At 46.4% G+C, this 23,217-nt stretch overlaps 1 protein-coding gene across 1 annotated transcript in view; it reads left to right on the top strand.

Moving 5' to 3' along the window:
• Window positions 1-3,758: 3,758 nt before the first annotated feature.
• The window catches only part of POU5F1 (POU class 5 homeobox 1), a 40,493-nt gene continuing 21,034 nt past the window's right edge, over window positions 3,759-23,217 (top strand). Inside the window, exon 1 of the mRNA XM_030195343.1 lies at window positions 3,759-3,820. The gene's annotated coding sequence lies outside the window, so the exon portion shown is untranslated. The remainder of the gene's footprint in view (window positions 3,821-23,217) is intronic.

Genomic DNA, 23,217 nt, shown 5'->3' with positions numbered 1-23,217 from the left:
CTTAATCAGCAGCACCCCCTCAGCTGCTTCCTTCCACTCTTGTCTTGTAACTGCTCCAGTACCCTGATTGTGATGAGGAGGAGGAGGAAGAAGGCTACATTAGTGCTTTTTGGTCTGCAAGGTTCTGCACCTCACAGTTCCAGCTGCGGATGCTGTTGTCTGGATGACCCCCTCCCTTGCACTATTGTTTCCGTCTGTTACCATTAAACACACATACTGCATCGGTAATTCAATATTGGGGGGGGGGGGGTGTCAGAGAAGCTTGCGCTGCTACCGCTTGTGCTGTACCTGTCCTGAACTTGATGGAGGTGGGGCAAGAAGTGGAAAACTTGAGTGTTGCTACCTCTGCCATACCTGTAAGATGTGTGTGGGGCAGGGGGAGGCATGCTTTGTTGTTGTCTGTGGTGTATCTGTTGTGGGTGTGTAGGGGGGGAGAGTTCCAGTTCCAAGAGGGAGATTTTAGGTCAATCCTAGATTGTGACCAGCCTCATCCTAATGCACAATGGGACCTGTAGCACAGATTTCAATGGGTAGAATAGGGGACTACAAATCCCACACCGCTGTGGGGTGTGAGTTTAAAACTAAGACTGGTCAAAAAGTCTCTCTACTGGAACTAGGTAACTTGGCAGCTCTGTTGCTGGGGTGGTACGAGTCACAGAGATGCCGAGATTGCCCAGTCCTGGTTTTGAACTTAAATCTCAAAGCATTGTGGGATTTGTAGTGTCTGATCCTTGCCCATTGAAATCAGAGCTGCAAGTCCCATGGATGTGTGTGGTCAGAAATCCAGGACTGTCCCAAAATCTCCAGCCTGGAACTGGGTAACTTGGCATCTCTGTGAGTGAAGTTTGAACCGCTGCTGCCTGTGTTGTATGGGGCAGTGTGTGTTGGGGAGATGGGGAAGAAACCTGTACTTCTGTCTGTGCGATGTCTGTTCTTTGTAGGGAGAGGAAACTTTTGTACTGTTGGTGGGGGGGGGGGGGGGGGGGGGAGAGGGGTACGTCTGAAGAAACTCTCCAGTGCTGTACCTATTCTGGGGCTGATGAGTAAACTACGAAAGCACAGTGGGCATCCAAATCACATGCAAGGGATTGAATAGAAGGTTGCTCTCGATTATTTAAAAAACTGTGCTGAATCTTACCTTTCCCTTGACCCATAATCCTTGGTGGCTCAGTGGGACCCAGACCCTGATTCCCCGCTTCCAATGATTCCCCTTACATTCCCTAACCCCTATAAACATCCCTGGTAGTCCATGGTCCCTGGACCTCGACCCCTCACCTTCCCACCCCAAAGATTGTCTTGATGACCCAATTGGCTCCTTCCTCCCCCTCCCCTCTCACACAACAAATATAGTAGAGGTCCAAGTGGACCCTAAAAAAAAACCCCTGCACACTTCAGGTGTTGAGATGCAGGAGAGATGCCCACTTACTCCTGCTTCCATGCCATCATCTTACAAATGGGTGGCACCTGACCCCCATGATGCATAGACAACAGTGAGTGGGCATCACTCCTGCCTCTCTATGTTGGAGGTGCATGGGGGGGGGAGGGGTTTGGAGAGCTCAGAGAGATTCTAAAGGTATTAGTGGATCCACTTTGGACCCGTCCATATAATTTGGGAGAGGGGGAAGGAAACAGGAGGAAAATGCAAGGGGCCACCAGAGAAATTTTCAAAGTGAGGGGCTGGGGGTCCAGAGGCCACAGGCCATAACAGACATTTGCTGGGGTTAGGAGGGACTGGAAAGTCAGGGGATGGGGGAGGGAATTAAGAAGCACAATAAGGGGCAGCAATGCAATGAGTGCACAAGACTCTGGTAAGGTTTGCCTCTTTGCGGATGATACTAAACTCTGCAACAGGGTGGAAACCCTGGAGGGTGTGAATGACATAAGGAAGGACCTAGCGAAGCTAGAGGAATGGACCGATATTTGGCAACTAAGGTTTAATCCCAAAAAATGCAGGGTCATGCACTTGGGTCGCAAAAATCTGAGGGAACGGTACAGTATAGCGGGTGAAGTGCTTCAGTGTGCGAAGGAAGAGCGGAACATGGGAGTGATTGTGTCTGATGACCTTAAAGCTTTCAAACAGGTAGAAAAAGCGACGGCCAAAGCCAGAAGGATGCTTGGGTGCATAAAGAGAGGCATGACCAGCAGGAAAAAGGAGGTGATAGTGCCGTTGTATAAGTCTCTGGTGAGGCCTCATTTGGAGTACTGTGTGCAGTTCTGGAGACCGCACCTACGGAAAGCTATAAACAGGATGGAGTCGGTCCAGAGGGCGGCTACGAAATTAGTAAGCGGTCTTGAATGCAAAAATTATAGGGACAGGCTTATGAACCTCAACATGTATACGCTGGAAGAGAGGAGACATGATAGAAATGTTTAAATATCTCAAAGGCATTTATGTACAGGAAGAGAGCCTTTTTCAAATGAAGGGACAGCTCTGGAATGAGGGGGCATATGACAAAGTTAAGAGGGAATAGGCTTAGGAGCAGAGCTTTTTTTGAGGGTGTACTTGGGGGTAGAGTACCAGCACCTTTTTCATTGTCTGCTAAAATTGATCCATGGTCCCCAAGTTTTAATGAAAGAGTTCAGGCCCTACACACCAATTCTGCCTTGTCATAGGTTCTGTGACTGGTTGCAGGGGCCTGGCCATTGTGGGGTGGGTCCTCAGTGATCACCCCACCCCTGAAGAGTGGCCTATCATTTGAGTACCGGCACCTTTTATGCTAGAAAAAATGCACTGCTTAGGAGTAACCTAAGGAAGTATTATTTCACAGAAAGGGTGGTGGAAGCGTGGAATAGCCTCCCAGTGGAGATGGTGGAGTTGAGGACTGTTCCAGAATTTAAAAAGGCATGGGATAAGCAGTTGGGATCGCTTAGGAACAGGAAGAATTAGGGGTTACAGAGGATGAGCAGACTGGATGGGTCATATGGCCTTTATCTGCTGTCATGTTTCTATGTTTCTAAGACCTCCAATTGCCACTAGTGTAGACCCGTGTGCAGTGTGTTCTCTTACATTAGCATACTTTTTTTTTTTACAAAGGAGGTTTGATTAACAGGAGACGGTAGAAGTGTGTTTGGCCCACTATCTGGCCAGAAGCCAATAGGCGGAGTTTGTCACCATATCAATTACATTGTTGTTGGTGTAACCAAGATGGCAGCGGCTGCATTGTGGAGAATAAAAACCTCCTTGGGTGGAGTGGCTTCAGCCTTGTGATGTCACGCCGTCTCCTGTAAATCAATCTTCCTGTTTTTTTTTTTACATCCACTTATTTGCATCCTATTTGCCTACTGCGAAGGGGAGCAAATTTTTTGCATTAGGGAAACTGCGAGAAGCTTTAGTGTAATATTACTACATCAGTTGCTTTGTGGTGGGCAGTGTGTGTTTAGGAAATTTGCATTACCGTTTTGAGTGCTCTATCTGGTCTTTGGAGAGGGAAAGTTTATGTGTATAGGTGTAAAGTTATACTGCTTGCTGCCTGTACTACACTTGCTCTGGGATGGCATGGCCAGTGTACAGCGCTGCGTAAGTCTAGTAGCACTATAGAAATTATAAGTAGTAGTAGTAGTAGTTGAGTGAGGATGTGTAGTGGGGGTAAGACAATGGTATAGCCAGGAATTTTTAACAGAGAGTGCGTCTCCCGTGCCCCCATCATCTTAAAATCACTTCTGCTCCAGACTTCACCTGGGCAGCGGCCCTTCACAAAACAGGAAGTTGCATCAGAAGGGGGAGGGACTTTTCAGAGAGAAAGTTCTAGTGCAGGCCACAAGCAGCCTATGATTGCCGCTGCCACTACCCGGACAAAGGCTGGAGCAGAGATGTTTTAAGGTATTGTGGGGGGGGGGGGGGGGTGGCGTATGCAACACTTGTACCTTGAATAAATATACCACAGGTTGGTGGGGGGAGGGGGAAGCACATATGCTTACCTGAAGCAAATTATAGTCTTACTTAGTTACAGGGACAGACAAAATAGGGATAGGGGATATGATTTGATATACTGCCTTTCTGTGGTTACAATCAAAGTATTATATACAGGTACCAGTACTTATTTTGTACCTGGGGCAATGGAGGGTTAAGTGACTTGCCCAGAGTCACAAGGAGCTGCATTAAGAATTGAACCCAGTTCTCCTAGTTCCCAGGCCACTGTACTAATCATTAGGCTAGTCCTTCATGGATGATAGAGCACTGACAGCCAAAGAGGGGTCTTCTGAAAAAAAGATTAGTATGCACAGACATTATGGCCTTTATGTCGTCGTTCCCCCCCCCCAACAAACAAAATTATAAAAATGCAGGAAATAAATGATATTGGCTAAAAACTCTCAATTTCTCTCAATTCTATCATGAAGCAGCTTGCTTTAAGGGTCTGTGCGATTTGTCTGTACTGTTCTGTGTAGGACTCTTTAGGGTGTATATATGTGTCCATAGGAGAAAGAACAAATTAAAGAAATGCTGTAATGTTCTTCTCACAGACTGTCTTTTCTTCCTTCTGATCACATCTTTCTCTGGAAACCTTTTGACCTCTTAAGTCCCAGAAAGTCCCTTTTGTAAGCAGGGATCACACTGTGTCACCATCCCTTCATTCTAAGCCTTGTCATTCTTTGTCCCTTATAAACCAATTGTTTATTCCACCAATCACTCTACACACTTCCCACTTGTCCCAACCCCATAAACTATCCCCACAACTGCCCCACCACACTTCACAATGCCCTACTTCCAAACTACCCCATTACCCCATAAACTGCACCAAACCCCAAATCTTAAACCTCACAACCGCTGTACTACCCCACAAAGTGCCTCAACCCTAAAACCTACCTCCCCCAGCAACTACTCCAATTCCAAAAACTGCTCCTGTCAACTGCCCCACTACCTCCACCCCAACACTATCCCACCACCTTACAAACTGCCCCAACCCTACAATTTACTTCTCCCTCAAGTGCCCCAATTCTAAAAACTGCTTTATCAACCATCCCACTACCCCTACCCTAAAAGTTTTCCCCTGCAACTACCCCACCACCCTACAAACTGCTCTAATCCTAAAATCTATTGCAACTGCCCCATATCTCACAAACTGCCTATATCCTCCCCCAAAATACCCTCCTCAGCAACTGTCCCAATTCCAAAAACTGCCCCTCAACTATCCCCCTGCAACTGCTCTACCACCTTGCTGTCTGCCCCACCTCTAAAAATTACCCCTCTGCAACTGCCCCACCACCCTTCTAACAGCATGCATTTCCCATTTGCATGCTTTGTTGTTGGAACCACACAGGGCCCCACCAGTGAACGTTTTAAAATGTAATATGATGGGGGCCCAACATGCTTCCTTGCCTAGGATCCTCCAAGGGGGAATTTATAAACATGGGCTACTGTTAAGACACGTTATGTTACTGTTAACCCCAGTTATTAGTAACTAGATCTCATTGCATAAAATAAGATCTGTGGTAAAATAGCACTAGTTAATGGTAAAATAACCCATCTTAATGGCAGCTCATGTTGATAAAGTCTCCCCTTTAGTGTGAAGAGTTTCCATCTCTGGTAACCAGAGCTGATATTTTGATGTCATAATGCCTCAATCCACCAATGCCTAAGAACCAGCCTCATCAATTATGTCAACATTTTAATACATATAGCAGTGATTTTGATTTCTAGAGACATGGGGGGAAGTTATCAATGTGGACTAACTTAAGATGTGTTATTTTACTGTTAACCGTGGCCATTAGTAACTAGGTCTTCTTGCATAAAGTGAGACTTGTGTTAAATTAGCACGAGTTAGTGGTATGATAACACAACTTAACAGTAGCCTACATTGATAACTTTCCCCCTTAATTATAGAAAAAAAAATCTAGAATTTGAAATCACTGCTACATGTAAAAAAGTAAGCCAAGTATAGCGCAATTGTGGCGTCACCGATGAGATTGGTTCTTAGGCACTGGCGGAATGAGGCATTATGACATCACAATACCAGAAGTGAGCCAAATATAAAGCAATCAAACCATTGTGACACCACAGATTAGGTTGGTTTCTTAGGCATTGGTGGAATGAGGCATTATGGCATCACAAAATCAACTCGGGTTATCAAAAATTGAAACTCTTCACACTAAGGGGGGAAATTATCAATATGGACTACCATTAAGATGTGTTTATTTATTAGGATGTATTTACTGCCTTTTTGAAGGAACTCAAGGCAGTGTACAGCAAGAATAAGTCAAACATAAGCAATACACAATTACAGCAGTAAAAATTTCAACAATAATACAAAGTATGGCATAGTCTTCTACACAATATGTAATAGAACTTTTTAATAGACAGTGTAGGATGTAAGCAAAGATGGAACACATAGATAGATAAGATAGAGTAACAGGAGTAAGAAAATAAGGGACTAATTTAAAGAAAGTTGCAAATGAGGCCAGAAAGGTGCTTGAAAATGATCTTAGCTAGGGTAGGAGTGGATAAACATGTCCTGAGATAGTATGTGTTATTTTGCTGTTAAAATGGGACCTATGCTATAACAGCATGAGTTGTAGCTCATATTGATAACACCATCCTTCAAGTGATTAATCCTGCCCTGGGCATCAGATGCTGTAGAGAACTCAAGTTAGGTTGGAGAACTATTTGTCCTTTAATATTTTTGGGTGGTTAAAGTCTTTGACTGCTGCTTTTTAAGGCTGGTATTGTTGAGAATGACACATTTTGCTTTTATTAAAGTAGCACTTGATATTATTTGATTTTCTTGTGAGCTGTTAGGGCTGTTTGTGACACTGCAAGATATTGAGTTCAATAAATAAACAACATTCCAGCACTGCCACACAGATGTGGAGCACTGGTCTTGTGTACCAGTCCCTAGTAATGTCCCTAGTCAAGGGGAAGGGAATTGGATTGTACAGTGCCTTTGGAAAGTCAAAGAGCACTGGAAGGCAGCAGCAGCAGCTGTGCACTGGTGCCCACTGCATGTGGCATGGCTTACAGCTGATTGGCCAGAAGCAGGCTATGACATCACTGCATTCCAGAGCAGGGTTTATAGCTACTAAAATCAACCACAGAAAATCATACAAGGGTGAAGCTTAACTACAGTGCAATCTGCTTAAGTACAAGGGTCTGGGACCAAAGAAATACATGCAGTTAAACGGAGCGTGCACTTAACCATTGTGACCCAAAGAAGCTTGACATCTGATAAACATATGTACAGTACTGTTTATTATATGTACAGTATACAGTCTCCGTTAACTGTATACTCTTGTGTCTGTGAGTTCCATAGAGTACGTCTGCCAGATGATAAATACTGTCATAGCACTGACATCCAGTGGCCTCCAGATAGGCCCGCACGGTGTTGAGACTCTCCAGCGCTCTTGCAAAAGTGACAGGAGGTTGTTGAATTTTGTCAGCATGCGCCTCGCTGCTCATTTCATCATCTGTTTCATCATCAGCCATTGCCTGGACATATCTGGACATCAGTGCTATCGTCAGCTGTTTGTAGATCGTAAACAGCTACCTAGTGATGAAACTCCTCTTCAGTAACACAGGCTGGGATGTCAATAGCCTGTTCATCTGACGCATTTGCAACAGCTGCATCTGTTTCGTCCCTCTCCACATCCCTAACAAAGCTTGTCCGCTTGTAGCAGTTCACAATGGTTGCCTGTGTAACATGATTCCAGGCTTCTTTCTGCATATGTAGGGAATCCAACAGTGATAGATTATGAGCCAGTTCAACAGCACGTTTATCCTTGCCAGTCTGGTCATCCATAATGCTCATCAGATGACATAGCACAAGAGCCCGATAATGTTGTTTGAAATTGGCTATTATGCCCTGATCCATAGGTTGGATCAGAGAGGTAGTGTTTGGTGGCAGGAAGACCACCTTGACTTTAGACAGCCTGACATCATCCCTGTGTGCAGCACAATTATCACAAAGCAACAAAATCTGACGCTTTTGTGCCCGCATTCTAGTGTCTTTCTTTAGCTACTGCTTCCAAATTTCCCCAGTCATCCATGAATTTGAGTCTTTGCTTAAAACCCACCTCTTCAATGCTGCATTCGGCACCTAACTCTTACCGTTCAGTAAATCCAGACTGCCCCAATTTGACCGCCCCTATCGGACTAACCGTTCACTTGACTCTTAGATTGTAAGCTCTTTGAGCAGGGACCGTCCCTCTATGTTAAATTGTACAGCGCTGCGTAACCCTAGTAGCACTTTAGAAATGTTAAGTAGTAGTAGTAGCCTCGTATGACACAGGAAGTCGCTTAACATTCTTGAAGCAACGGGGCTGTTTGCTCTTTCCAATGACGAGTGGCTCCAACTTCTCACTCACATCCATATTGCAGCAAAGTAGGATCGTCAGTCGGTCCTTCGACGTTTTACCTCCTGTAGTTTCGGCTTGTTTGAATGCAAGTGTTCCATCAGGAATCACTTGCCAGTAGAGACCGTTTTCATCAGCGTTGAAAATGTCACGAGGTGCAAACTCGTTCAAGATGGTAGGAAGAACTGAAACAACCCAATTTTCAGCACCAAAGTCATCAGCGTCTTGTTTTTCACCATGCTGTTTCTTGAATTTTATGTTGTTCCTCTCCTTCCATCTTTCCAACCATCCAACAGAGGCTTTGAATTCAGTTAGTCCAAGACTTTCAGCTAGCTGATTAGCTTTCTCCATAAGCAGTGGACCACTGACAGGAAACGGTCTGCTCCTGACTTGAGAAAACCACCGAAGAGCATCTTCTACCTCCTCAGCTATTCTTGCCCGTTTTCGTTTCTGGTGTGGATTTGTATTGTTTTGCCAATCTTCCAGAAGCTGTTCTTTCTGCTTCAAGATATGTGAAATTTGACTGGGATTGACACCATATTCTTTAGCAATAGATGCTTGACTTTGTTTGCTTTCTAATTTTTTAAGAACTTCTATTCATTCAGCCAGTGTTAAAGTCTTACAGTTGCGCGACGACAACGACGACTCCAGTGTACACTCTGACAACATTCTTTCGCTTATTCTGCCTGTGGCAGCTAAAGGGGCGGTAAATTTGAAATCGCGTTGGTTGTCACGCGCCAATCGGCTTCCATATTCCATGCGTGCGCTTATGCGGAGTCTTTCTTGCAGAGGAGCGGTCTTAAACCATGCATATAAGCGAATCTTGTACTTATCAGTGGTGTGCTAAACCGAAGTTTGTCCTCATAGAAATTGATGGCGCCAAAAACAGGACCAAAGTACGGCATGCAGTTAAACAGAGCATGCGCTTATCCAATGTACACTTAAATGGAGTGCACTGTATTTTGTTTACAGATTTTAAGTGGTCATCTGGAATCGAATGCAGCTTTAACTCCCCGTGCCCGAGATCTAATCCTTGGCTCTGCCAATAAAGAAAGTAACTTAGCAGAGCCGTGTGCCAGTGGCAGGCTGAGTGCGCAGCTTCTACAGCAAATTAATTTAAAAAAAGAAACCTAAGGTGATGCAGTAAGCTAATGAGATTTATTTTTATTACATTTGTACCCCATGCTTTCCCACTCATGGCAGGCTCAATGCTGCTTACAGTGGGGGAAATAAGTATTTGATCCCTTGCTGATTTTGTAAGTTTGCCCACTGACAAAGACATGAGCAGCCCATAATTGAAGGGTAGGTTATTGGTAACAGTGAGAGATAGCACATCACAAATTAAATCCGGAAAATCACATTGTGGAAAGTATATGAATTTATTTGCATTCTGCAGAGGGAAATAAGTATTTGATCCCCCACCAACCAGTAAGAGATCTGGCCCCTACAGACCAGGTAGATGCTCCAAATCAACTCGTTACCTGCATGACAGACAGCTGTCGGCAATGGTCACCTGTATGAAAGACACCTGTCCACAGACTCAGTGAATCAGTCAGACTCTAACCTCTACAAAATGGCCAAGAGCAAGGAGCTGTCTAAGGATGTCAGGGACAAGATCATACACCTGCACAAGGCTGGAATGGGCTACAAAACCATCAGTAAGACGCTGGGCGAGAAGGAGACAACTGTTGGTGCCATAGTAAGAAAATGGAAGAAGTACAAAATGACTGTCAATCGACAAAGATCTGGGGCTCCACGCAAAATCTCACCTCGTGGGGTATCCTTGATCATGAGGAAGGTTAGAAATCAGCCTACAACTACAAGGGGGGAACTTGTCAATGATCTCAAGGCAGCTGGGACCACTGTCACCACGAAAACCATTGGTAACACATTACGACATAACGGATTGCAATCCTGCAGTGCCCGCAAGGTCCCCCTGCTCCGGAAGGCACATGTGACGGCCCGTCTGAAGTTTGCCAGTGAACACCTGGATGATGCCGAGAGTGATTGGGAGAAGGTGCTGTGGTCAGATGAGACAAAAATTGAGCTCTTTGGCATGAACTCAACTCGCCGTGTTTGGAGGAAGAGAAATGCTGCCTATGACCCAAAGAACACCGTCCCCACTGTCAAGCATGGAGGTGGAAATGTTATGTTTTGGGGGTGTTTCTCTGCTAAGGGCACAGGACTACTTCACCGCATCAATGGGAGAATGGATGGGGCCATGTACCGTACAATTCTGAGTGACAACCTCCTTCCCTCCGCCAGGGCCTTAAAAATGGGTCGTGGCTGGGTCTTCCAGCACGACAATGACCCAAAACATACAGCCAAGGCAACAAAGGAGTGGCTCAGGAAGAAGCACATTAGGGTCATGGAGTGGCCTAGCCAGTCACCAGACCTTAATCCCATTGAAAACTTATGGAGAGGGCTGAAGCTGCGAGTTGCCAAGCGACAGCCCAGAACTCTTAATGATTTAGAGATGATCTGCAAAGAGGAGTGGACCAAAATTCCTCCTGACATGTGTGCAAACCTCATCATCAACTACAGAAGACGTCTGACTGCTGTGCTTGCCAACAAGGGTTTTGCCACCAAGTATTAGGTCTTGTTTGCCAGAGGGATTAAATACTTATTTCCCTCTGCAGAATGCAAATAAATTCATATACTTTCCACAATGTGATTTTCCGGATTTAATTTGTGATGTGCTATCTCTCACTGTTACCAATAACCTACCCTTCAATTATGGGCTGCTCATGTCTTTGTCAGTGGGCAAACTTACAAAATCAGCAAGGGATCAAATACTTATTTCCCCCACTGTATATGGGGGCTTGCCCAGAGTCACAAGGAGCTGCCTGTGCCTGAAGTGGGAATGTAACTCAGTTCCTCAGTTCCCCTGGACCAAAGTCCACCACCCTAACCACTAGGCCACTCCTCCATTCAAAGCATGTAGAACTTGTGTGCTAACCAAGGTTTTAGCCTTGCAAAAATGTATTTCACATAAAATTCTTGCAGGGATGTTTTATACCTTGACCAACATTCCGGTTCCTGCACAAATATGTGTTGGCACTCTCATTCTGTTTGAAGATGTGCTCAGAGCTGTCACCTCCCCTTCTGTCTACTTAAGTTGCAGGCAGTTGTTATGGTCACAGAAAAAAAGGAAAACTGGCATTAAATCCTCTCAACAAACCCTTCCACACCACCCTCAGACTTTTGGTGGTAAATTTCTCAAGTTGTGTATGCTTTAAAATCATCTGTTTACTTCTGTGCAATGTGGAGGAATGGCCTCATTACCATCCATTTGAATATACTGTGCCCTGGGTGTGTATTGCTCAAGTTAACTTCTGCAATGAACACCTTTGTGCATGTGCCAAGTGCTTCTGCTTGTGGTAGCTTTCTGCATCAGCCCCTGTGCTTCAGAGACCCCTGGGTGCCCACACTTCTAATACCTGGCTCTGTGAGAGTGAGAGTGAGAGTGAGAGTGAGAGAGAGAGAGAGAGAGAGAGAGAGAGAGAGAGAGAGAGAGAGAGAGAGAGAGAGAGAGAGAGAGAGAGAGAGAGAGAGAGAGAGTGTGTGTGTGTGTGTGTGTGTGTGTGTGTGTGTGTGTGTGTGTGTGTGTGTGTTGCTGATTCTCTGTGTATGACTTTAGGGTGAGTCATTTTCTGTCTGCATACCTCCAGGTTTTTTTTTTTTGTTTTGTTTTCAATGTATTATTTGGAATTAGCTCACATATTCTTTTCAGGAGAAGCTCAAGGTGAGATACATTCAGGTACAGTAGGTATTTCCCTGTCCCTGGAGGACTCAGGATCTAAATTTATACCTGAGGTAATGGAGGATTAAGCAACTTGCCCAAATCATCGGGAGCTGCAGTGGAATGGAACAGACCCGTAGCCAGACTTCGGTGGGAGGGGGGTCCAGGGCCCGAGGTGAGGGGGCACATTTTAGCCCCCCCGGCGCCGCCAACCCCCCCCCCCCCCACACTTTTGACCCTCCCCCAATGCCCCTCCCCTTTTGACCCCCCCATTCCCACCGCCGCCAACCCTCCCCCCCCCCCCCCGAAGTCCTCTTCAGTGCCAGTCTCCGGGCCGGCGCGTTGCTGCAGCTGATCTGGATGGAAGGATTCTGTTTCTGTGTGAGTCGTCCTGATGTCCTGCACCGGGACACATGACAGACCTCATCGACCTACCACCCAGAAACACCATAAAATCAGCTTCATCATACCTAAACCTCCATTACCCAAGCAGCAAAGGACTCAAATACAAATCCACCTATGCTTCCAGCTTTTCCTACCTGAGTGCACAATTGTGGAACACACTACCAAAAGTAATAAAAACCACACTTGACCACATGAATTTCCGGAAAGCACTAAAAACAGAACTGATCAGAAGGGCATACCCCACCGACCCAACATAAAAAACCTGGACATCTGCGACACAACTTAACCAAAGATCATAACGGACGTATTCTAACTCTTCCTTTCCCTCTCTAAGTTCTCCCCAATTGTCTTTACCATACATGTAGCTCACTCTACCATAATATCTCCTTGATATTAATTGCAACTTGTATTTGTTCATACCGAAATTGGTTAATGCCGATTACGGTACCATGTAAGCCACATTGAGCCTGCAAAAAGGTGGGAAAATGTGGGATAAAAATGCAACAAATAAATAAGTCTAACTTTCTGCACGGAATATAGACTACACAGAGCGGTCATGACAGTGCCTAACTCTAGATGCGGCCATATATGCCAAGTAAAACTTGGTGTAAATACCAGGACCTAAATGAGGCATGGGGCAGTTGTATTCTATAACCCTGCACATAGTTTTCTGGAACACCCATGCCCCTCACATTCCATGCCCATTGCCATGCCCTCTTTCAGCAGTGTGCCTTTGAATTTAGGTGCCTTTGAATTTATATGCACCACTTTGCAGAATACGCTTAGCGGCTAGTGTGCATAAATTCTACCAATTAGCGCTAATTGCTTGTTAACATCCAATTATCAGTGCTGATTAGCTTGTTAACTAATTAAATTATGCACATTGTTAGAGAATACACTTCGATTTACATGGAAATCTTTGCGAAATGTGTGTGTGTGTAACAAAGCAGTTCATTGCACCTCTCTGTCACAGCTTTAACCCAAATAATGTTTGGGTGAGTCACTATCCCCTGAATTCTAAAAAGGACACCTAAATGTAGGCGCAGATCCCAGATCTGCACACAAACTAATTAGCTAATGAGCCATTAAGAATCAATTATTGACATTAATTTGAACTAATTAGGGTTATGTGCAGATCTAATTGCACTAATTAGGTTATGTGCGGATCTTCCTATGCGCTATTCTATAACTCTGTGCACCTAAATTGTCTCGCATGCGACTGAAAATGGGGCGTAGCAAGGAGACGAGCATTCTGAACATTTAGGCACAGTGTTATAAAATAGGTTAATTGATCTGCCCTATTGACATCGGTTGCGCACCAGAATTTACACCAGGTTTTCAGTAGGCATAAGTCTTTGCGCTCACAGTTGGTTGCGAGAATCTGCGCTAAGTGCAATTCTGTAAAAGTTGCTTGGCGCTAAGCAACCTTTATAAAATTTGTGCAAATCTTCCCAGTGCCTAACTTCAGGCTCCATTTATTTATTACATTCGTACCCCGCGCTTTCCCGCTCATCACACGCTCAATGTGGCTTATAAAATGCCCCCTATATTTTGTTATGGTTTTGTACACTGCCATGAGCATTAATAGGAGAATTAACATCTCCATGTGCTGAGTTCCAGTCCCCTGCTCTGTCACTGATTCTGTGCATATTGGTGTGATCTGGGGAAATCACTTTCTTGTTCTCAGTTCTACTTGGCAGGTCTCTTTGGTCTCTCAGCACCTCATAAGGTTAGAATTTACCTGGTCCCCTCTCTCCCATCTGCCTGAACTCTGTGTTTTGCAGGCTATAGTGTCAAAAGTGTGCTGGCTGGCCTTGCATCTCAGTGGTGGCTTCATGCCTTGTTATAATGCATTAGAAATCAAATCTGGAATAAAACTGTGAATGGACACCCAGGGCGTCATACCTCTAAGAAGAAGCTGGAAAAATGTTGAACAGTTGGGCTACTGAAATTCTTCTGTATAAGCTACAGCAATAAATTAAACAGATACAGGTGGAGGGTGGGACATTAGCCCAGGGCTGGTCCTGCCACTAGACAGACTAGGCATTCACTTGGGTGGTAAGACAGCAGCCTTACAGTGGCAGGCCTTTGAATACTCATGTGCACTCAAGACTGGATGTATCTTGTCTGTCCCTTCTCCTCCGATAAGAATTTTGAGTCAGAGGTGACAGGACACTGCAGAACTGAAGCAGGTGCAGATACTCAAAGGCCCCATGACACATTTCCTGCTTGGGTAGGCATTGGAAGTAGACAGTGGTGGCACGGGAGGAATGCAAGGGAGAGGATGCTGGACAGGGCAGGAAGGAAAGAATGATAAACAGCTGGGGGGGATAGGGAAGGCAAAATGCTAGACTATTGGGGGGGGCACATGAGTGAAGGATCATCTAGGAGTAGCCTAATGGTTAGAGCAGGAGTAGGCAACAACAGTCCTCGAGGGCCACAACCCAGTTGTGTTTTCAAGATTTCCACAATGAATATGTATGAGACTGATTGCATGAACTGCTTCCATTGTATGCAAATAGACCTCATGCATAGTCTCATGGCAATCTTGAAAAGTCCAACTGGGTTGTGTCTCTTGAGGACCATGGTTGCCCACCCCTGGATTAGAGCAATGGGCTGAGAACTAGGGGAAGCCCAGTTCAAATCCCACTGTGGGTCCTTGTGATCTCTCTGCTCCTTCAGAGAGAGAAAAATACCTACTGCATCTGCCTGCAAATTACCTTGAACAACAACTGAAAAGGTGCCAACTAAACTGCAAATCCCATCCCACCCCTTCCCTAGGGCTTTTTGCTGGTCCTGCAGTATCCAAAGAGGTTAGTGGTTCCACTTTAAATCCCCTTTCTCTTCAGAGTCACGCAGTCAGCTCATGGAGCCAGAGACAGCATAGCTAGGGTTTACCATCTCATCTAGGTCCACTGAAACAAGGCAATCCAGTTTCTAGTTTTGCCCCACTGCATTAAGGGGCTTCTTGTTCTAATGATTCTTCTAGGGAAATACATTGGGATAAGTCCCCTCATGCAGCAGCCAGAGCTGCTAAGTTACCCATTTCAGGAGGGAGACATTTTGGCCAGTCCCGATATTAAACTTGCATCCCAAAACAGTGTAGTAATTGTAGTCCATGATTCTAGCCATTGAAATCAGTGCTGCAGGTCCCATAATGCACCAGGATGAAGTTGGCAGAAACCCAGGACCGGCCAAAAAGTCTCCTTCCAAGAATGGGTAACTTGGCAGCTCTGCAATGGAGAAAAGCTGAACTGGATGCATAGACAGTGGAATGGAGCAGCCACAGGGGCCATGGCCCCATTAATATTTTGCTCAATACAGCATCAGCAACTAGACAACTCGGGGACGGGGATGGGTTTGTTTGGCTCCTCCAACTCAAAATCTATTCTGGTGCCCTTGACTGGATGATCCTCTTTGGTTGATTTGGTGTGAGCTCACCAGAACCCTTTGGTTCAACACCTGGCCACCTCTGGAATAAATCAACAAGAGCAAACTGATATGACAGATCATGTCAGGTCTGGCAACAAGTTCCAACAGCCTAAAATGAGGTGGGGAAGAGGCAGGGGCCTGCTGGAAATTGAGAAGGCTCTTTAATCTTCCCCAAGAGTCTGGGGTCTGGAGAAAGTCCTTGTCTCTCAGCAGGGGACTGGTAGGGAGGGGGTGAGCTTTGGAGGAGGAAGATTGACCAACAAAAGACCAGACTTGACTTGCCAAATGCTCCCCCATCAAGGTCCATTGGGTACCCCGTGGGGAGATAATCTCAGGGGAATCCATTCAGGAGAGCAAAAACAGAATGACAGACAGGAAATCGTTCTCCAGGGAGCTGGTGCTGCCAGCTTGCCCATCCCCAAACACTGCCCTCAGGCCATCCAGCCTTCCCACAAGACTATTCAGCCTTTGGTATATGTTTAACAAGATAATAGAGCTATTCATTCTATTTCTGCTGGCAGGGGCCTTCAGTGCAACCTGCTCTCCCCCCCCCCCCCAAGGAGAGGCAGAGAGGGAGGAGGGGAGGGTCTCGGGTTCCCAGTCTCTGTCTGGCTGGCTATGCTCCATAGTGCCCACCTATGGAGGGGCGGAAATCCAAGGGGTGTTGACATGGTGTCAACGAATTGGTCTTCCCAGTCCCCCTTCTTTCAGCCGTTTCTCCTGTTTTTGTTTCTGTGTGCTGGGTGAAGGAGACCTGCCTTTTGTTTGGGCACTGATTCTGTGTGTTGGGTAAAGGAGGCCTGGCTTCTGCTTGGGCACTGATTCTGTGTGCTGGGTAAAGGAGACCTGCCTTCTGCTTTGGCACTGATTTTGTGTGCTGGGTAAAGAAAACCTGTCTTTTGTTTGGGCACTGATTCTGTGTGCTGGGTAAAAGGAGACCTGTCTTCTGCTTGGGCACATTCTGTGTGCTGAGTAAAGGAGACCTGTCTTTTGTTTGAGCACTAATTCTGTGTGCTGGGTAAAAGGAGACCTGCCTTCTGCTTGGGCACTGATTCTGTGCGTTGGGTAAAGGAGACCTGCCTTCTTCTTGGGCACTGATTCTGTGTGCTGGGTAAAAGAGACCTGCCTTTTCTTTGGGCACTTATTCTGTGCGTTGGGTAAAGGAGACCTGCCTTTTCTTTGGGCACTGATTCTGTGTGCTGTATATGCCCTTCCATATCCCCCATGAGTACAACCTGGGGGAGAAAGCAGGCCTTCTTTATGCAGTACTCGGGATCAGAGGCCAAGCAGGAGGAGGCAGGTCTCCTTTGATACCCATTCAGTATTGGCCTGTACTATGGTATAAGGTTTAGGTCACGCCTTTGAAGTAATAATTCAAGGTGAATTGTATTCAGGCATAGTAGGTATTTCCCTGTTCATAGGTACCTGACTTTTAAAAATTATTGGGGATACTAAACACCACATAACATTATCCCTCCCTGTAGGTTGCTGAATACTGGCGATGCTCAGTCCCACAGAAAGAAATGATGGCCCATAGCGCCAAAAGGTTTTTGCCAGGTCAGGGGAAGCGAAGAAGGTTTTGAGGAGAGGATTTCTTGTCAACTTTTCACATTGAACTACTGTTTTTTTTCCCTTTTTTTACAAGCAGGAGGAAGCTCCTTCAAGTTTTAAGGACAGATGGAAAGTAACAAACGTGTCCGTGTATGAGCAAAACTGAAAGTAAAAGAATACATCAGCACCTGTTCTTCTGCGCCTAAATATGAGCCTTGCAAAAATTCCATGTGTTACTAATAATTTGTGAGGCTCATATTTAGTGGCTGATGAAAAAGCACCGATGTGTGCTGACACTTTTGTTTTTGTCTGGGCATGCACACCACAGTGGCATAGCTAAGTGGGGTGCCAGGGGAGCGGCCACTCCCCCAAACGGAATTCTGCCAGTGCTGGCGCCTATTTTTTTCTCCTCGTGTTGCATTGAAAATGTGTGCCAGCGCCGGCGGAAGTCCACTTGCGCCGCTTTCGCTCCCCTGCGCCATCAACCTGGCTCCGCTTCTGGCACACAAGAGCCATGCTAACCGCAAAACCTCTGTGCGCATGTGTCAGGCCTACCACCAGGTTTGCACCGTGCTACAGACAAAAAAATGTCCAGAGCAGCAGAAATGGCAAGTGCTCCAGCCAGAACTAACCCCGGCAGCCACGTTGGACTGGTGGAAGTTCTGGATTAGCCGCTTTGTAAAAGACCCCCTAAATGACTTGCCCAGTGTCCCAGGGAGCAATCAGTGGGATATGAACCCTAGTTTCCAACCCACTGCCTTAACCAGTGGGTTACAAATGGACTCTTAGCAGTGTTTTCATGAAGGACGGGCAGCCAGAAATGTTTCATTTGATGCTGTTTCCTGTGTCATTTCTGGGAACCCTTCCACTATTCATTTTTGTTTGGCCATTTTGTCATGAGAGCAAAGCCGAGTGCACACTCTTTTCCTGACAGTGCAGGCATGCATGTGCTAGTCACCCATGCGCAGTGATTCACATGTGCTTGATAGTTCACGCATGCACTCTTTGCAAATGTGTACACTTTCTCAAACACAAAGGTAATCAATAGAAGTAAAATAAAACATAGGAAAGAAAATAAGATACCTTTTTTATTGGACTAACTTCATACATTTTTTGATTAGCTTTCGAAGGTAAACCTTCTGATCTGAAAAAGGGTTACCTTCGAAAGCTAATAAAAAATGTATTGTTAGTCCAATAAAAAGGTATCATCTTATTTTCTTCTCTATGTTTCATTTTACCTTTAAAAGTGAACTAACAGGGCTATCACATCACTCTACTCAAAAACAAAGGAAATTTTAATGCACTTTCTGGCCAGAGTTTTGGAGATACCACCAGACAGGTTGTGAAGTAAGATTAAGATAGTGATTTGTCTGCCAGGGAAAGGGGAGAGCTCTACCCAGGCAGCTCTCTCCCCCCTCCCCAACTCCCTCCTGGTGGGTCCTTCCCCACTGGGGTCCCATACCCTACTCTGCCTGATTGATCTTGGCTTTGATGTATGAAGACTTGGGGGGGGGGGATGGGAGTTGGGAGGGGAGAGTCCTGATCAGATTAAGATGAACCAGGAAGATGTGGAGGGGGGAGGGGATGAAGAAAAGAAGGTACATGGACTGGGAGGGCATCTCCAGTGCACCTATCAGAAGAAGGATAATTAGCATGAGAACACCTCAGTTAATCAGGAAGATGAGGGTGATTAGTGGTTCCTTTGCAATGCCAGCCCAAGCCCTGCTGCTGCAGTCTCTCAATCTGGCCTCATTCCTGGCCAGGAGAGGAGTCCAGACCAAGGGTTGCCACAGTGCTGGAAGAACTCCATGGCCAGACACTATGGCCAAGAAGTGGGGCGACCCTATGGCTTCCCTCAGCAAGGGCTCACATTGGCCCGTGATCTCGGCCAGGAAGCCAGCACCAGCTTCTTGGTAGATGGGTACACCACTCCCTCTTCGCAGGCCTTCAACTTCAAGGTGGACTATAGCAGCCAAGAAGCACTGCAAGGGCAACATGGAGAGCTTCCCCAAGCAAGGCCAGGGCCTCATAGCTGGCCCAGGCCCTGGTACCCTTTCCCAGCAGCAGAGGCCTGGAGTCATGGTGGCATGGGGCCCTACAGCTCCACTCAATCCACTCATGCTTACGAGCCCCCTAAAGTAGAGATTAAGGTGGAAAGGGAAGAGGGAAATCACGGAGAGATCAACTATCCTGCACAGGTGTCACAAGGAATATTTTATGGCCTTCACCCATGGAGTACCAACTTCATCCCTCCTCAGGTGGCAACATCTGAGCTGGTGAGCGGAATCCCCCACCCAGCCAGGACAACGGGGAGTACGACCAGCCGACAGATGGCACCGTCCCAGCCAATAAGCCCCCAGGAAAGCGCTGAGGGCAGCCCTCAAAGTCAAAGGAGTGTCAGCAGCCCAGACTCGGAGCAGAGCACCAGCAAAGAGGGCACCAGCGAGAGTGGAGATGAGGTGAGAGGGTCTTCTAGAGACCTCCTAGGATTTCACAATACAGTCTGAAAAAGGACAGCTGAAATGTTACTTGGCTTTTGTGGCTCATTATTGTTTAACTCTGCAGGTAGGAGGTTAGATGTGAAGTGGTATGGCAGACCAACACCTGCAAAGGAAATAAGGGAAAGAGCTGGGACTGTGTGTAGGGATCTCAGTACTGGAATGGCAAAGGGTGTTGCAGGACAGGAATGAGGTGCATTGACAGAATTATGTGTATGTGGGGGGGAGGGGTAATCTCAGTACTGGAATGGCAGAGGGTGTTGCAGGGCAGGAATGAGGTGCATTGACAGAGCTGTATGTGTGTGTTGGGTGGGGAGGTCTCAGTACTGGAATAGCAGGAGGTGTTGCAAGGCAGGAATGAGGTGCATTGACAGAACTGTGTTTGTATGTGGGGGAGGGGGAATCTCAGTAGTGGAATGGCAGGGGGTGTTACAGGACAGAAATTAAATTATGCAGCAGGGCAGGAATAAGGTGCATTGTTGGAGCTGTGTGCAGTAGGATCAGTAATAGAATAGCAGGGGGTGCTGCAGGGCAGGAGAGAGGTGCATTGGCAGAGCTCCATGTGAGTGTATATCTCAGTATTAGAATAGCAGGGATTTTGCAAGGTCTCAATACTGAAATAGAAAGGGTGCTACAAGGCAGGAATCAGGTGCACTGGCAGAGCTGTGTGCAGTATACTCACTACTGGAATAGCAGGAGGTGCTGAAGGGCAGGAGTGAGGTGCATGGGCAGAACTGTGTGTGTGGTGGTCTCAGTACTGAAATAGCAGGGGTATAGCAGGGCAGGAGTGAGGTGCATTGCCAGAGCTGTGTACCTGTGATAAAGGAGATGAGAAAAGGCTAAAAAGAGACTAGGGCTCTTCAGCTTAGAGAAGAGACAGCGGAGGGGAGAGATGATAGAGGTCTATAAAATACCCAGTGGAGTGGAATGGGTAAACCTGAATCAATCGTTTACTCTTCATAAAAAATTACTAGGACTAGGGGGCACACAATGAAGTTACTAAGTAGTAAATTTAAAACAAATCGGAGAAAATATTCACTTTGGGGACCTTTTACTAAGCTGCAGTAAAAGGGGCCATGCGCTATGATTAATGTGCGTTTCCCCGTGCGTTGAAGCTACTTTAAGCATGACTGTAGAATAGCGCACTAATTTCCAAATTAGCACCTGGCCATTAGTGTGTGAGCCCATACCGACCAATACTTAGTCGTCAGAAAGGTCTCACATGCTAACCATGCGCTAATCGGTTAGTGTGAGGCAATGTAGCTGTACTAACCAATTAGTGTGGGGATGTCTACTCTCTTCTGATGCCTGAGATGCTGCAGGGCACCTCAGCATGCCCTGAAGTAGTGCATTCTGGCGCATGAGAGGCATGCAGTAGTGTTTACCACTGCTTAGTAAAAGGACCCCTTAATGTATAACTAAACTCTGGAATTCATTGCCAGAGATTGTGGTAAAAGCAGTTAATTTAGCAGGGTTTAAAAAGGTTTGGATAATTTCCTAAAAGGAACATCCATTAGCCATTATTAAGATGGACTTGGGAAAATCCACTGCATATTCTAGGATAAGCAGCATAAAAGACTTGCCAGGTACTTGTGACCTGGATTGGCCACTGTTGGAAACAGGATACTTGACTTGATGGGCCTTTGGTCTGTCTCAGTATGAGGATGCTTATGTACTGGAATAGTGAGGGGTGCTGCAGGGCAGAAGTGAGGTGTATAATGCCAGAGCTGTGTGTGGTGATCTCAATACTGGAATAGCAAGGGGAGGGTTGGATAGGGGAGGGGGAGCTGCAGGGCAGGAGTAAGGTGGGCTGGCAGAGGTGTGTGTCTGTTTCTGTGGGTGTGGGTGGGGAGATCTCAGTCAATAGCCCTGAGCCTGGCAAAACAGTAGAGAAGTGAAAACACCAGGAAAAATGTGCTTTATCACTATTTACTCAGTAGCTTCCTGAAATATCTTGATCCCTAAGCCAAGTCTGGGGAACACTCTGGAAAACCCTGTTGCATGCCCAGAACCACACACCTTGCCTCTGCTAATCTAATAAGATTAAATCAAATAGTCCATGCAATCACCACAGGCTGTGCTGTCATCCTAAACTAAGCCAAGAGCCAAAACCATTAGACAATGACTGACCCTCCCTCACAAGCAGAGGAGGAACTAGTATATGGCCAGACTGTGCACTGTGTATGCCAGGAGAATGGCTGCTGCCAGGGCTGCCAACAGGGGGGGGGGGGGGGGGGCGGCAAGATTCCCCAGGCCTAGCCTTCAAGGAGGGCCTGGGGCCAGCCATAGAAAAGCTGTTTTTTTTTTTTCAGTGATGCTGCAGCCAGCCTGATATCCTCCCTCAGTCTGATCCCTTGTCTTTCCCTCCCTTCAAACCCCCCTCCTCCTGTGGTCCTCTACTTGCCTCACAGACAGTCATTGGCTGGCAGGCAGCAGTGATCCAGAGAGACTGCTCTGCCAGCCAGGGAATGGATTCTTCTTCCTGCCACGTCCCGCATCTTGTGAAGTAACTTTCTGTTTCTGCATAGGCGGGACATGGCAGTGTGTGGCTGGCTGAGCAGTCTCTCTTGATCGCTGCCTGCCAGTCAATGACTTTACTTTGGACTGATGGTGTGGCGAGAGGGTGGGGGGCACAGCAGCAGTTGGTCTCTTAAGATTGTTTGCTCCGGGCCCTGTTTTGTCTCTCTGTGGCCCTGGATGCTGCTTCCATTTTTCTTATCCTGTGTGAATGATTACTGTGGATTGCAATAGAAGTGGAGGAGTAGGCTAATGTTTAGTGTAGTGGCCTGAGAATCGAGGTTCAGTTCTCACTGCAGCTCCTTGTGAGTCTGAGAAAGTCACTTAACCCTCCATTGCCCCAACCACAAATTAAGTACCTGTTTATAATACATAAACCACTTTGATTGTAACCACAGAAAAGCAGTATATCAAATCTCTTCATAAGCTTAAAGACACTTAATAGGACTGATTGAACACAATCAACGGTGAAATAGGTTGGAGTTACGATATCAGATTGGCAGAGCTGGGCAGCCCAACCATTAGGCCACCTGAGGCGGGGGCTTCAGGGGGTACTCTTTCGGGAGCGGCATCTCCTCCTTCCTTCACCCCATTCCCAAATTTTACCTTCTTTTTATGTTTTTTAAAAGCCAGCAGCGATTTCCATAAGCTGCCCTTCCGCCAGCACCCACCTCTTCCCTTTACTGTGGCTGCCTCTATGATGTAACTTCCTGTTTCCTCAGAGGCGGCCGTAGTAAAGAAGAGGCTGGTGCTGGCGGCAGGGCAGCGTAAGGGAATCATTGTCGCTGC

This window comes from Microcaecilia unicolor, chromosome 3 (assembly GCF_901765095.1).
Source record: "Microcaecilia unicolor chromosome 3, aMicUni1.1, whole genome shotgun sequence".
Lineage (NCBI taxonomy): Eukaryota > Metazoa > Chordata > Amphibia > Gymnophiona > Siphonopidae > Microcaecilia > Microcaecilia unicolor.
The sequence above is the reverse complement of the archived record's forward strand: the minus strand, read 5'-3'. Positions and strand labels throughout refer to the sequence as shown.